Genomic DNA, 15,868 nt, shown 5'->3' with positions numbered 1-15,868 from the left:
TAGGGGTATCCATGTGAGAAAGAACTGCAAGGCAGTAGGCACAAAGTATTCTCGGAACAATAAAGATAATTTCGAGGTATCTTATAATAACAAGATCAACGGGGAAAGATTGTATGAATGGCAAGTGTACATGGTTATCCATAGAGGTTTATCGATGGATGGGAATTGCAAAAGTGATGGCACAAAGTCTCGAGAGAACATCATACATTATCCTCGGAATCTTCTGATGTAGCAGACGATCATCGGTAGTAAGGTGCTCTCCGGATGAAAGTGATCATGAGATCCTAATGTTAGATTTAGCAAAATTCATTTAACCCGAATAGAAGAGAGATCAAAGTCCCAGAGTATAGACGGGGAACAAAAGATCCTAATACCACCCAATGGCGACGTGGGCCCGTAAGGCACACAACCATGTTAGTAAAAGTTTTGTAATGTCTAGACTCGACTTTGGCCAAGGAGTGTGGAAGGGGGATTCCTATAGGGAGTCGGCTCTGATACTAACTTGTGACGCCCCCGATTCAATCGCACACTAATCATGCACGCAAACGTGTACGATCAAGATCAGGGACTCACGGGAAGATATCACAACACAACTCTAAAAACATAAATAAGTCATACAAGCATCATAATACAAGCCAGGGGCCTCGAGGGATCGAATACAAGTGCTCGATCATAGATGAGTCAACGTAAGCAACAATATCTGAGTACAGACATAAGTAAACAAGTTGCCATAAGATGGCTAGCACAAACTGGGATACAGATCGAAAGAGGTGCAGGCCTCCTGCCTGGGATCCTCCTAAACTACTCCTGGTCGTTGTCGGCGGCCTACACGTAGTAGTAGGCACCCTCTGTGTAGTAGGGGTCGTCGTCGACGGTGGCGTCTGGCTCCTGGGCTCCAGCATCTGGTTGCGACAACCGAGAGGAAAGGAAAGGGGGAAAGAGGGAGAAAAGCAACCGTGAGTACTCATCCAAAGTACTCGCAAGCAAGGATCTACACTACATATGCATGGGTATCTGTATAAAGGGGCAATATCGGTGGACTGAACTGCAGAATGCCAGAATAAGAGGGGGATAGCTAGTCCTGTCAAAGACTATGCTTCTGGAAGCCTCCATCTTGCAGCATGTAGAAGAGAGTAGATGGTAAGTTCACCAAGTATAATCGCATAGCATAATCCTACCCGGCGATCCTCCCCTCGTCGCCCTGTATGAGAGCGATCACCGGGTTATATCTGGCACTTGGAGGGGTGTGTTTTATTAAGTATCCAGTTCTAGTTGTCATAAGGTCAAGGTACAACTCCGGGTCGTCCTGTTACCGAGGATCACGACTATTTGAATAGACAAACTTCCCTGCAGGGGTGCACCACATTACCCAATACGCTCGATCCCCTTTGGCCGGACACACTTTCCTGGGTCATGCCCGGCCTCGGAAGATCAACATGTCGCAGCCCTACCTAGGCACAACAGAGAGGTCAGCACACCAGTCTAAATCCTATGCGCGCAGGGGTCTGGGCCCATCACCCATTGCACACCTACACGTTGCAAGGGCTGCCGAAAGCAGACCTAGCAACCTCCATTACAAAGGAAGTTGCGTTACGCGGTCCAACTCGGCGCGCGCCGCTCAGTTGCTGACGTCAAGAAGGCTTCGGCTGATACCACGACGTCGAGTGCCCATAACTGTTCCCGCGTAGTTGGTTAGTGCGTATAGGCCAGTCGCCAGACTCAGATCAAATACCAAGATCTCGTTAAGCGTGTTATTTTTAAGTAACCGCAGACGCCGACCAGGGCTAGACCCACCTCTCACCTAGGTAGTCTCAACCTGCCCTGTCGCTCCGCCACAAAGATCCACCCAGAGGGCCGTCGGGACAAAGGTCCTTTCAGCCCCCAATCCGTGAATCACTCGCGGGTACTCTACGAGCCGACCCGACTTTAGTCACCACATGTATCATATATTATGTATATAAGTATATACCCGTGATCACCTCCCGAGTGATCATGGCCCGATAGTATAGCATGGCAGACGGACAAGAATGTAGGGCCACTGATGGAATACTAGCATCCTATACTAAGCATTTAGGATTGCAGGTAAAGGTAACAACAGTAGTAGCAAAGACGGGCTATGCAGCAGAATAGGATTAACCGAAAGCAGTAACATGCTACACCACTCCAATGCAAGCAGTAGAGAAGGAATAGGCGATATTTGGTGATCTGGGGGGGGGGCTTGCCTGGTTTCTTTGGCAAGAAGGAGGGGTCGTGAACACAGTAGTCGATCGGGGCACCAGTAGGGGCGTCATGCTCGTAGTCTACCGGAGAGAAGAGGGGGAAGAAACAATGAATACAATGCAAACAGATGCATAACGATGCATGAAATAACAAGTAACGGTGCCAGGTGTGCCCTAACGCAGTAGGAGGTGATACCGGTGAAGGGGGAAACATCCGGGAAAGTATCCTCGGAGTTTCGCGTTTTCGGATAGATGAACCGGAGGGGAAAAGTTGCGTGTTCGCTATGCTAGGGATGTGTGGCGGACGAACGGGCTGCGTATTCGGATTCGTCTCGTCGTTCTGAGCAACTTTCGTGTACAAAGTTTTTCATCCGAGCTACGGTTTATTTTATATTAATTTAAAAAGGATTTAATCATTTTCAGGAATTAACAGATTTAACTTAAACTCAAAAATAGGTTTACTGCATCAGCATCACGTCAGCGGTCAAAGTTGACCGTTGATCAGTCAACTGACGTGTGGGTCCCGCTGTCATAGGCTGATCACTAATTAACAGTAGTTAGTTTAACTAGTAGGTTAATTAAGTTGAGTTAATTAACATAAATTAAGTTAATTAATTAATTATATATGTTTTCCATCTTATTTTTTCATTTTTGGGGCGGGCCCTACTGGTCATTGACCCAGAGGGGGCCTTAGCAGGCGTGTGGGCGTTGCGGGTGCGGGCGTAGGGCGCTGCGAGCAAGGCACCCGTCGGGGCGGACCCGAACGCGACGGGGCGGGCACTCGTCGGCGTGTAGCGACATGCGAGGCCTAGCGCGAGGCCGCGACGCCACCGGCAACACGGGCGCGTGTGCGACAAGTGCAGCGGCGAGCAGGGAGAGGCAGAGCGGCGTGGGAAGGGGGCGACCAGGGGCAGCGGTGGTGGACGCCGGTGGAGCCGCGAGCAGCGGCGTGTGGGGAGGCGCAAGGTGTGGGCGAGGCACAGGCGCGGCCCTGTGCCAGCATGCGGTAGGAGCCGCGGTTCAGGGCGGGCGGAGCACGACCACGGTGGCCTTGGGCGCGGGGAGGTGGTGTGGAGCGGCGGGCACGACGAGCGTGGTGGCCAGGGCCACGCGCGAGCGGGCACGCGTGAGGTGGCAGTGAGCGAGGCCACGACAGGCGAGCAGCGCGCGGCAGTAGCGGGGCTGCGCGCGAGCGCGGGCGACAGAAGGGTGTGGCGAGGCCGGCGAATGCGGCCTAGAGCGCGAGCTCCGGCACGCGGGCGCGCGCGCGAAGGCGCCGACGTGGGCGTGACGGGGCCATGGTGAGCGCGGGGCGAGGGAGAGAGGAGGACCGGGGTCCTCACCGGGGGCTGTAGGGGTTCGGGCAGCGGTGCGTGAGGAGGAGGACGGAGACGGAGCGTCGCAGGCGAGGCAGTCCGACGAGGAGGGGCTCCGGCGACGGCGGAGCGGTCTGGCGAGTCGGGGAGGCCTTCGAGCGGTAGCGGACGGGGGACGGTCGTCGGGGTCGTCGCCCCGATCCAGATCCAGCGGGGGGAAGAGGAGAGGAGTGGGGAACGTGGGGGGTTAGGGTTTAGGGTGAGAGGGGATAAGGGGAGTGGGGGTGAGCTGGCCAGTTGGGCCTTTGCCCAGTTGGGCTGGTGGCCTGCTGGGCTGGAGCCCAGTGGGGGTACTTTTGTTTTGTTTTCTGTTTTTTATACTCTCCTTTTTCTTTATTTTCTTTTCTGTTTTCTCTTTATTTACCTAACATTTTAGTTTTGTAAAAATACCTATGTTGTAATTAAGTCACATACCGAACATTTTTGTTTTATTGCTTGAAAACTTTTATTGTTTGCCGTGACTTTGAATTTGATTTTTGTAACGTTTTGATCTAACGCGAGGTTAGCAACTCTAACAGAGGTGACGTGGCATCATTAGCTAAGGTTACTGTAGCTTAATTATCCGGGCGTCACACGTTGGTAGGAGCTGCTCCCGCACGTCTTTGAACTGTTAAGGAGATCAATATGCATGTGTATTAGTTGTGTGACTAGATATCGATAATCATGTAAAAATTGTGAATAGTGTTTTGGCAAACGTACCCATTGTTGTCTATCAGATTTTCTCCTTCCGGACACCATCATGCGAATGTTCTCGCAAACGTAGTATGCACAAACTTCAGTCCCCGGCGCCTGCTTCAGGGCCTTTACGAGAATAGAATTTAATCAGATAATAATTAATCAAGCATGATAATTATTAATGGTATTGAAACAAGAATTAAAGAGATGCTAGCTAGCTAGTACTACTTAATTACTTACCTTGGGTCGAAACAAAAACAACTTTTTCCGCCATTTGCCTGGAGTCACCTTGATGAACTTTGCCCAAGCCCTACCCGCCAGCAAAGAAAATGAATAAAGGGGTTATTAAATAGTTGATATCAGGAAATGACGAAATAAATAGGCCGAGATATAGTTAATAATGATTGAAATTACATGTCGACTATCCCCTTCAAGATGGTGAAATCACTTTCTTTTTTAAGTAGTGAGTCCAGTACTTCAACTGTTCCTTCTTCAACTTTAATGATTAACAAGATCCAGTGGTAACTGCATGCGCACACGTTTGCATGTCTTAATTAAGCGGGCATGTGCATAACACTAATCAGCTACCCTAAACCCTATACACTTAATTATTAACATCTAGCTAGCTAGTAAGCAAAAGCAGAATTTGTAGTACAAGACAGTGTGACTCACAGGAAGTTGTAAGGAAGTAGTATATCTTCACTGGTATTGAGGTGCTTCAAGAACTCTAACATTTTATTCTCTACATCTTCTTTATACCATTCCAATTTCCATGTGTGTTCATTAATGGTATTTGGGTCAATGAACCCAATGCCATAGCGTCCGGATTTTTTCATTTTACATCTTCATCCTGCATAATACCACAGAAAAGAATATAGTGAGGATAATTACAGGTAATGATTGATCAATGAGCACTACAGCTAGCTTGAGACTTCAATTACAGAAAGAAATCACTTACAGACAATAGCAACTGACGAGAGATTGGTCGAGTGCTTCTTGATTGAATAACTGAAATAGTTCTGATTACTCAGCGGACAGAGCTAGCTTATGGAAGTAATGGTCTTCCTTGACGTTCACCATGAGGGACTCTCGATTGGAACTCTTGGTAATTTTCATGTACCAATCATGCAATTCATACATTCTCGTTGGGAGGTTCTTGACCTCCTCAGGCTCGACCAAAGGTTCGCCGTGGACATATTTCCGTTTTATGTCCTCCTCTCTAAGAGGAGACATGGGCTCGATCTCGAGGAGTTGTCCAACAGTGATACCGAGCATTTGAACCTGCCTTCTATGCTCCTCGGTTATTACCAGCTGACCGGCGCCGGTACTCTCATGTGTTGGTACAACAAGCGGGGGGGATCGATTGCGCCGCCTGTTCTCCCAGCTGGGGAACGATTTTCCCGCATTTTTGCCAGCTGCTTGGCTCGAGTTCGAGCTCGACTCCTTCTGTAGTCATGCTCGATGTGCCTTCCTGATTTGGTGCTCATAGTATGAGTCAACAGGCTTGGGAGCTGGTTTTCTAGCCATACGAATAAAGTGGTAAATCTTATCCTCAAGCAATTTCTCCTTTGGCGGCGGTGGCGGTTTTGGTCCAAAATGGGCGCCCACTTGGGCCTTCACTATGGCTATGTTTTGCTCCTCGGTCATGTCGTAAGGCCTCTGAGGAAGAGGAGTGAGGCTTGGTCCATATTGATATCGCTTGCCTCCGCTTGTACCTCCTGTACTACCTCGACTCGTAGCACTACGCACCAAAGCTGCGGCGGCTCTCTTCCGTGATTGCTGAGGTGGCGGAGACGGCTGACGTGGCTGAGTTGGAGCAGGAGGAGTGGCCTGACGCTGCGCCAGACTTGAAGCAGGAGGAGTGGCCTGACGCGGTGTCGGACTTGAAGCAAGAGGAGTGGCCTGACACTGTGCCGGACTTGAAGCAGGAGGAGTGGCCTGACGCTGTGCCGGACTTGGAGGAGGAGGAGTGGCCTGACGCGTTGGTGGACTTGGAGGAGCGGGAGTCTGCTGACGCGGTGGCGGACTTCCAGGAGGAGTCGGCTAACGCGGTGTCGGTGGCCTTCGAAAGATGATGCAATCCTTTCTCCATAGGATGATACGATGTTTGGCCTCTCCCAGTGTGTGCTCCTCGTCACCTCCAGGAATGTCAAGCTCTAGCTCCGAATATTGGTCCACCTCATCAACCACGACACGAGCATAGCCGGCTGGAATCGGGTTGCAATGGAAGGTTGCTTCGGTGGGATTTGTATAGGCAATGGCGCCCGCCACCTTCATGGATATGTTCTTCATTTTGAAGTGTAGCTCATAGTTAGTGTTCTCCATGATGTCATCCATAGGGTATCTATCCAGCAGTGCGTCGCCCGGGGCGGAACCCATGCTGCTTCTCGGCATGGATGGGACGGTGCTATCCAATGCTGGATCATCCGCTAGATGTTGCCGCTACTGAGACCCCTTGTAACGCCCACGATGCGGCTATATCTCCCACGTGTCGAGGCACGACTTAGAGGCATAACCGCATAGTGGTTTTGTCGCAAGAAGGGTCATCTTCACACAATCCCATGTAATGAACAAGAATGGGATAAAGAGTTGGCTTACAATCGCCACTTCACACAATACATAAATATCATCATACATCATCCAAAATGCAATCATATAGACCGACTACGGTCAAAATCCAGATGAAAATAAGACAACCCCAAATGCTAGATCCCCGATCGTCCCAACTGGGCTCCACTACTGATCATCAAGAAAAGACACATAGTAACGACCACGTTCCTCGTCGAACTCCCACTTGAGATCGACGCCATCATCTGCACTGGCATCGTCGGCACCTGCAACTGTTTTGGTAGAATCTGTGAGTCACGGGGACTCAGCAATCTCACACTCGCGAGATCAAGACTATTTAAGCTTGTAGGAAAGGGAGGTGCAAAGAGGTGGAGCTGCAGCGGCAAAAGCATATATGGTGGCTAACTTGCGCAAATGAGAGCGAGAAGAGAAGCAACGGAACGGACGTCATCTAGCAATGACCAAGAAGTGATCCTGAACACCTACTTACGTCATAACAACTCAGACCGTGTTCACTTCCCGGACTCCGCCGAGAAGAGACCATCACGGCTACGCACGCAGTGGATGTATTTTAATTTGGTCAAGTGACAAGTTATCTACAACCGGACATTAACAAATTCCCATCTGCCTCATAACCGCGGGCACGGCTTTCGAAAGATATTACCCTGCAGGGGTGTCCCAACTTAGCCCATCATAAGCTCTCACGGTCAACGAAGGATAAACCTTCTCCCGGAAAGACCCGATCAGTCTCGGAATCCCGGTTTACAAGACATCTCGACAATGGTAAAACAAGACCAGCAAAGCCGCCCGAATGTGCCGACAAATCCCGATAGGAGCTGCACATATCTCGTTCTCAGGGCACACCGGATTGTCCAAGCTTCCGATAGGCCAGCCCAGGGTTGCCCCTGGTGGCCACCGGCGACTGACAGTTTGGACCAATACTCAGAGGAGCACTGGCGCGGGGGTTTAAAATAAAGATGACCCTCGGGCTCTAGAAAACCCGGGGAAAAAGGTATAGGTCGCAAATGGTAAAACCAAGGTTGGGCCTTGCTGGAGGAGTTTTATTCAAGGCGAACTGTCAAGGGGGTCCCATAAATCACCCGACCGCGTAAGGAACACAAACTCAAGGAACATAATCCCGGTATAATAGTAACTAGGGCGGCAAGAGTGGAACAAAACACCAGGCATAAGGCCAAACAACGGTTTGCTAGGAAAGGATGGTTAGGACTGACATGGTTAAAATGGGAGACATGATATAGCAAGTGATAGGTAGCGAGCATGGCAATAGAGCGAACAACTAGCATAGCAAAGATAGAAGTGATTTCGAGGGGTGGTCATCTTGCCTGCAAGATTCTCAGAGTTGTCGAAAGCTTGATCCTCGTAAGCGTACTCGACAGGTTCCTCGTTCACGAACTCGTCTCCCGGCTCTACCCAAGACAAGAACACAAACAAACGAAACCACAATCAACAACGAGAAATGCGCAAGCAACAAGATGCAAAACATGTATGATATGCAAGATATGGTATGCGATGCATATGCGTGCTCCGGAAGGAAATGATGAACATGGCAGTAATTTGACAAGCCAAGCATGCCACTGGAAAGATGAGGTGATTTCGGTCGAAATCGATATAAAGATCACCGGAATCGGATGCACGGTTTGCAAATGACAAGCAAAACAAGAATGACACTAATCTGCGATAAACAGCAAGATAGCACTTAAAATGCAACAAGCAACAATGCTACAGCACCCCAACATAGCAACAAAGCACATGGCAGTAATCTACAGGAGATGCTTGACAAAAGATGAACACTGAGCTACGGCTAGTTCTCAACATAACAAGCTCAAACAAGCATGGCCAAAGTGCAAAAGATTACAGGTTCACAGACTTGGTGAAAACCTGGACATGGCAGAAATCAGCATCAGGTAGCAATGTTCAGAGCACGAAATCAACATGCTACAGGAACTTAACATAGCAAAACAAGGCATGGTAGTGTTCTACTAAATGCACATGACAAAATTCCCTTACTGACCATAAGCCAAAAAGGACCAGAAGATATGATGGCAAGCATGTAAACATAGCAAGTTTCGTTATCAGGTTTCAGACTTGGCAGAAAACAGAGCATGGCAGAAATATTAATATGTAGGTCTCTTTGTGAGCTTGATGCACTCACTACAGAGAAATGCACTACAAACCAAGCATACCTACAGCAAGATGGCATGTTTATGAAGCTAACCATGGCAAGAACAATTGCATAGCATGTATGGATCAACTACAATAAGCTTGGCAAAAATGAATATCATGTTAAGAATCTGCCAGAAATATTTTATAGCAAAAGTAGAGCAAGATTGAGTCATGCTATGGCACTCCATAATTGCGAGAAATTGCAGGAATGGATCAATTACAACTATATCTACAAAACATCCTTACTGAACATCTCCAAAATATGCATGGATCTCTCTGTAGCATGAAGTTTACATGGCAACAAAATTACAACAGACAAGGACAGAGAAATCACTATGTCCCTGAAAACAGAATTATTACGGGGACTACTTTGCATGCTTGTGCTAGTCACCACAGAGATCACAAAAATACATGGACTACACCACTGGAAAGATGGCATGGCATAATTCAAAACACATGTAGAGCTCATGCTCAAAAGATGCACAGAATAAATGATACAAAAATGACAAATCTCCAAGTTCTGATAAGAACCAGAGATTAACAGCAACTAGCCCTCTTCCAACGAAGATTTGGGCATCAAGATGACCTCTAATGAACGGTGCAATTGAAAAAAAATAAGAGCATCACGAGTCGAACAATTTGACATGTTACACGCATGAATCGGAGCTACATACACAGAGTTATCGCATCCCAAACAGGAGCACATGCTAAGAAATCTTGATGACTTGGAGAAAAAAAGAGGCTCGGGGAAAAAGTCAACGGGCTCACGATTGGATCTGGATCGAGCCGTTCCTCGAGCTCGAGCCCGACGGCGCTCGGGGCTCCGGTGCGCTCGCCGGCGGGAGGAAGGAGGGTGGCGCGAGGAAGGCCGGAGGGGAGGCCGGAGGTGCGGGCGCGCGGGCCCGGGCGGCGCCGGCGTCGGGCAGGCGGCGGGGACGGCGGCGAGCACGCGGCGGCGGCGGCCGGCGGGGAGGAAGGCGGCGGACGGAGGAGGACGCGCGGGCCGGGGAGGGCTCGCCGCGGGCTCGGGCGGGCCGCGGACGCGGGCGGCGACGCTTGGTGACGTGGCGCGCTCCGGTTGGCCAGGCGGCGCGGCGGACGTTGTCCGGCCGGAGCGGACGCGTCCGGCGCGGCGCGGAGGGAGAGGGTTAGGGTTCGTCTGTGATTTCGTTTTTCGGGATGTCCACATATAAATAGGTAGAGGGAGCTAGGAGACTCCAAATGAGGTGCGGTTTTCGCCCACACGATCGTAATCGAACGACCTAGAGCATGGAAGAGAGTTTGGTGGGTTTTGGGCTGGTTTTTGAGGGGTTTTTTGCTGGACACTCAAATGGACTTTGCGGATGCCCGGTTAACCGATGGAGTACCAAACGACCTCCGAATGGAACGAAACTTGACCGGTAGTCTCCGGGTGGTATATTAAGACCACTTGACAAGACTCAGTCCATTCCGAGAAAGTATGACACACGCACACGAAAGAAAACAAGAGGGGTGCACCGGAGGAGATAGGAGCGCCGGATTGGAAAACGGACAACGGGGAAAATGCTCGGATGCATGAGACGAACACGTATGCGAATGGAATGCACATGATGACATGATATGAAAATGCATGACATGACAAAATACAAAACGAAAGACAAAACCCGACAACGGAGGGAAAATCATAACACATAGCCGGAAATGGCAAGAGTCGGAGTTACAATTATGGCAAGTTACATGCGGGGTGTTACAACACTCCACCACTACGAGAGGATCTCGTCCCGAGATCTAGGACTGAAAGAACTCCGGATATTCGGAACGGAGATGGTCCTCACGTTCCCAGGTGGCTTCCCGGTCGGAATGGTGCGACCACTTCACTTTCAGGAATTTGATTGACTTGTTGCGAGTCTTGCGCTCAGTTTCTTCAAGAATAGCAACGGGGTGCTCATGATAAGACAAATCTTCTTGGAGGTCAATCTCTTCGAAGTCGATAGTGCGCTCAGGCGTCTTGAAGCACTTGCGGAGCTGTGACACGTGGAACACATCGTGCACGTTCGAGAAGTTGGAAGGAAGCTCAAGTTGATAGGCGAGGTCGCCTCTTTTGCCAATGATCTTGAAAGGACCCACGTATCTAGGGGCAAGCTTCCCTTTGATACCGAAGCGACGAGTGCCTTTCATTGGAGAGACGCGGAGGTAGACATGGTCTCCGATCTCGAAAGCCAAATCACGATGCTTACTATCATAGTAACTCTTCTGACGCGATTGCGCGGCTTTGAGATTATCACGGATGACTTTACACATTTCTTCAGCTTCAGTGATTAAGTCATTGCCAAGAAGTTGGCGTTCACCAGTCTCTGACCAATTGAGAGGAGTACGGCACTTTCTGCCATAGAGAATCTCGAATGGGGCCTTGCCCGAACTCGCTTGGAAGCTGTTGTTGTAGGAGAATTCAGCATATGGAAGACAATCTTCCCATTTCATGCCAAAAGAAATGACACAAGCCCTGAGCATATCTTCAAGAATTTGATTGACTCGCTCGACTTGGCCACTAGTTTGAGGGTGGAAAGCTGTGCTGAAGCGAATATTTGTGCCCATGGCCTTCTGGAAGGAGTCCCAGAACTTAGAGGTGAAGATGCTTCCACGATCAGAAGAAATCAATTGTGGAATGCCGTTCAAGGAGACAATTCTGGAGGTGTAAAGCTCTGCCAGCTGAGCTGCTGTGATGGATTCTTTGATTGGAAGGAAATGAGCCACTTTAGAGAGCTTGTCGATGACAACGAAGATAGCATCATTTCCGCGCTTGGACTTGGGAAATCCAGTCACGAAGTCCATTTCGATATGATCAAACTTCCATTCCGGAATAGCAAGAGGTTGGAGGAGACCAGCTGGTCGTTGGTGTTCTGCTTTCACTCTTCGGCAGACATCACATTCATTCACGAATTGAGCAATTTCTCGATTCATTCGAGTCCACCAATACGACTGCTTGAGGTCATGATACATCTTCGTACTTCCAGGATGAATGGACAGGAGAGAATTGTGCGTCTCGTTCATTATGACTTCCCTTAGATCACCTTTAGGAACCACAATCCGGTCCTCGAAGAACAAAGTGTCTCTGTCATCAATGCGATAGCACTTGTATTTGGAAAGACCCTTGTCGATACCACGTTTCACCTTCTTCACCATGGCATCAAGGAGTTGTGCCTCACGAATTTGATCTTCCAAAGTAGGAGAAACTATGAGGTTGGCAAGAAAGCCTTGAGGAACAACTTGGAGATTCAGCTTGCGGAAAGCTTCACAAAGATCCGGTTGGAAAGGCTTGAGAATTAAGCTGTTGCAATAAGCCTTCCTGCTTAAAGCATCTGCAATGACATTAGCCTTGCCTGGAGTATATTCGATACTCGGATTGTACTCTTGAATCATTTCGACCCATCGAGTCTGCCTGAGGTTGAGGTTGGGCTGAGTGAAGATATACTTGAGACTCTTGTGATCAGTGAAAATGTCCACTTGTCTTCCCAACAAGAGATGTCTCCACGTAATCAACGCATGGACAACTGCCGCCAACTCAAGATCGTGAGTGGGGTAGTTCTTCTCGTTGGGCTTCAACTGCCGAGAGGTATAGGCCACAACTTTCTTCTCTTGCATTAACACAGCACCGAGACCTTGGAGAGAAGCATCACAGAAAACTTCATACGGCTTGGATTCATCAGGAGGAGTCAAGACAGGAGCTGTGACTAGTTTCTCTTTGAGAGTGTTGAAAGCGACGTCACACTCAGGAGACCAGACATACTTCACATGCTTCTGTAGGAGGTTGGAAAGAGGCTTTGCAATCTTGGAGAAATTCTCAACGAATCTTCGGCAATAGCTTGCAAGACCCAGAAAACTGCGGAGCTGCTTGACATTTTGAGGAGGTTCCCAATCCAGAACTGCGGACACCTTCTCGGGGTTAACAGCGATGCCCTTGGCAGAGATGATGTGACCAAGGAAAAGAACTTCATCAAGCCAAAACTCACATTTAGAGAACTTCGCATAAAATTGATACTCTCTGAGCTTGTCGAGCACCAATCGCAAATGTTTGGCATGATCCTGCTTATTCTTGGAGAAGACCAAGATATCATCGAGATACACCAGAACGAATTCATTGGTATAGGGGTTGAAGATGAAATTCATCATCCGAGAGAACACTGGAGGAGCATTGACAAGGCCGAAAGACACGACAGTATATTCATAAGAACCAAAGCTTGTTCTGAATGCTGTCTTGGGAATATCTTCTTCACGAATGCGAATCTGATGATAACCCATACGAAGGTCAAGCTTCGAGAATACTTTAGCCCCTTTGAGTTGCTCAAATAGCTCGTTGATGTTGGGAAGTGGATACTTGTTCTTGATTGTCTTCTTGTTCAATGGACGGTAGTCGACACAAAGTCGGTCCGTGCCATCCTTCTTCTTGACAAAAAGAACACCCCAACCCCATGGAGAAGAACTCGGTCTGATCAAACCCAGACGTTCTTGTTCATCGAGCTGTTTCTTCAATTCCTTCAGCTCGTTGGGTCCAAGCTTGTATGGACGCTTGCAAACGGGTTCAGTTCCAGGCTCTAGTTCGATAACGAACTCAACTGGCCGGTGAGGAGGCATACCCGGAAGCTCTTCTGGAAAGACATCTTGATACTCGCAAACGACTGGAATTTGAGAGATGGCATTCAATTCGCCTTTCTCATTGAGAGAGAAAAACCGAATGGTTTCATCACGAGCGGCAAAAATAATCACATCCTCAGACGAGTGTGTCAATTGAATTTCCCTGGCAGCACAATCAAGTTGAGCCTTGTGCTTAGAAAGCCAGTCCATCCCGAGAATTAGATCAATATCCGAGTCACCAAGGACAATTGGAGAAGACTGGAATTTGTAGTCGCCCATCTTGATGGTAACATTCGGAACCATGGAACTTGCATTCATGCATTTGCCCGGAGAGACAACTGCTAACGGCCTAGGCAATCCTTGGAAATGCAATTCATGCTTGGATGCAAAAGGTCTTGATATGAAAGAAAGCGATGCACCAGTATCAAAAAGAACTTTTGCAGGAAAATCATTAACAGGAAGATTACCCATTATCACATCAGTAGATTCCTCCGCTTGAGCTGCATTCATCATGTTCACCTTTGCAAACTTTGGATTATGCTTGACCACTGCATTGCTGGAAGATCTGACAGGAGGAGGAGGAGGAAGACGCCTCTGGTTGAAGCACTTGTTAGCATAGTGACCTTTCTGCTGACATTTGTTGCAAGTCACCTCTGAGAGTGGACGGTGATAAGGAGCATTGGACTTTGGAGCTTGATTCTGAGACTTGTTCTGATAGCCAGAGTTGGAAGAGTTGGAAGAACCATGGCCACCTTTGTTCTTCTGCTGATAAGGCTGACGAAACGGAGGAGGAGGAGGCAACCAAAACTTCTGTTGCTTAGCTGTCACAAGTGAGGAAGAAGAAGACTGAACTGCGTCTCTGACTCTCTTCTTAGAAGCCTCACACTTGAGCTGAGCAGCCTCTTGCTTCAATGCCATATTGTAGAATTGATCAAAGTGAGTAGGCTCAACAAGAACGAGAGCTAACTGCAGATCCTCTTTAAGGCCACCTCTGAAGTGATAGATCATGCTCTTCTCATCAGGAACGTCTTGTTTAGCGAAGCGAGCAAGTTTCTGAAACTAAATGTTGTATTGATACACAAACATGTTTCCTTGCTTGAGATTGCGGAACTCCTCACGCTTGCTCTCAACAACACTTTGTGGAATGTGGTGCGCTTTGAAGTCCCGACAGAAGTCAGTCCAAGTGATCACACGACCTCCTCTGGAATCTTTGTATTGTTGATACCAATCAGCAGCTTGGTCCTTGAGCTGGAAAGAAGCAAACTTGACATAGTCCTCAGGCCTGACATTGCTACATTCAAAATGCTTGTTGATGTCCACGAGCCAATCATCGGCATCCGTGGCCTCGGCACAGTAGCTGAAAGACTTGGGCTGATTTGCGAGAAACTGGTTGAGAGTGGCAAAGTGAAACTGATTGTTGCCTTGATTGCCTTGCCCTTGAGTACGTTCTTGCAAGAGTTGCAGAATCATTTGAGCATTGGCGTTGGTGGCTGCCATGATTGCTTGCCATGCCTCCGGAGGTGGAGGTGGTGGCGGAGGGTTCGCTTGACTCCCTTCATTGCGATCCGGATTCTGACGCGTTGGCGGAGCCATCCTGAAGAGGGTGACATCCGTTAGCATCTTGATAGACAAATAGATAAGTAGAATCAACGGATAGAAATTGCAACATATAGTCTTCACAATAAACATTCGAACGAAGATGAACGAGTGAATTCCTTGGTAAAACATCACACTTCCATAAGTTGAGAAGCCACTTGAAAAAGATATGGAATGAACATCTGAATTCGAAGAAACTCGAATACCACAATACAAAATAAAACAAAGTATTGGCTTGCAGAATAAGCCGGAACAAACATATGATAGAGGTTTCGTCCGAAGTTTTCGTGGTGGGGCCCACACGGGCTCAATCGTACAGCACCATCATGTACAAGGCTGTGCACATGACATACGAAGCGTCCCCGAGTCGGCATAGCCATGGACTCTTTAAGACACAACGAGACCACTGTAAAATCAACCGTATACAGGCGGACCACTAGACGTCGAACCCCAATCTCATATCATGCGTCTGTCGGAAAGATATCCTAAGGCTACTTGAATTCCCACTTATAAACTCCCGAAACTTTCTGGTTATGCAATCTGGTGTAGGGGATACAGGGGACACAAAATATATCACCCAAACTAACAATCCCTAGATCCAGCTGTATCCATCCGTCAACACATAACCAAGAAACCTTC

The sequence above is a fragment of the Aegilops tauschii genome, chromosome 6 (assembly GCF_002575655.3).
Source record: "Aegilops tauschii subsp. strangulata cultivar AL8/78 chromosome 6, Aet v6.0, whole genome shotgun sequence".
Lineage (NCBI taxonomy): Eukaryota > Viridiplantae > Streptophyta > Magnoliopsida > Poales > Poaceae > Aegilops > Aegilops tauschii.
The sequence above is the reverse complement of the archived record's forward strand: the minus strand, read 5'-3'. Positions refer to the sequence as shown.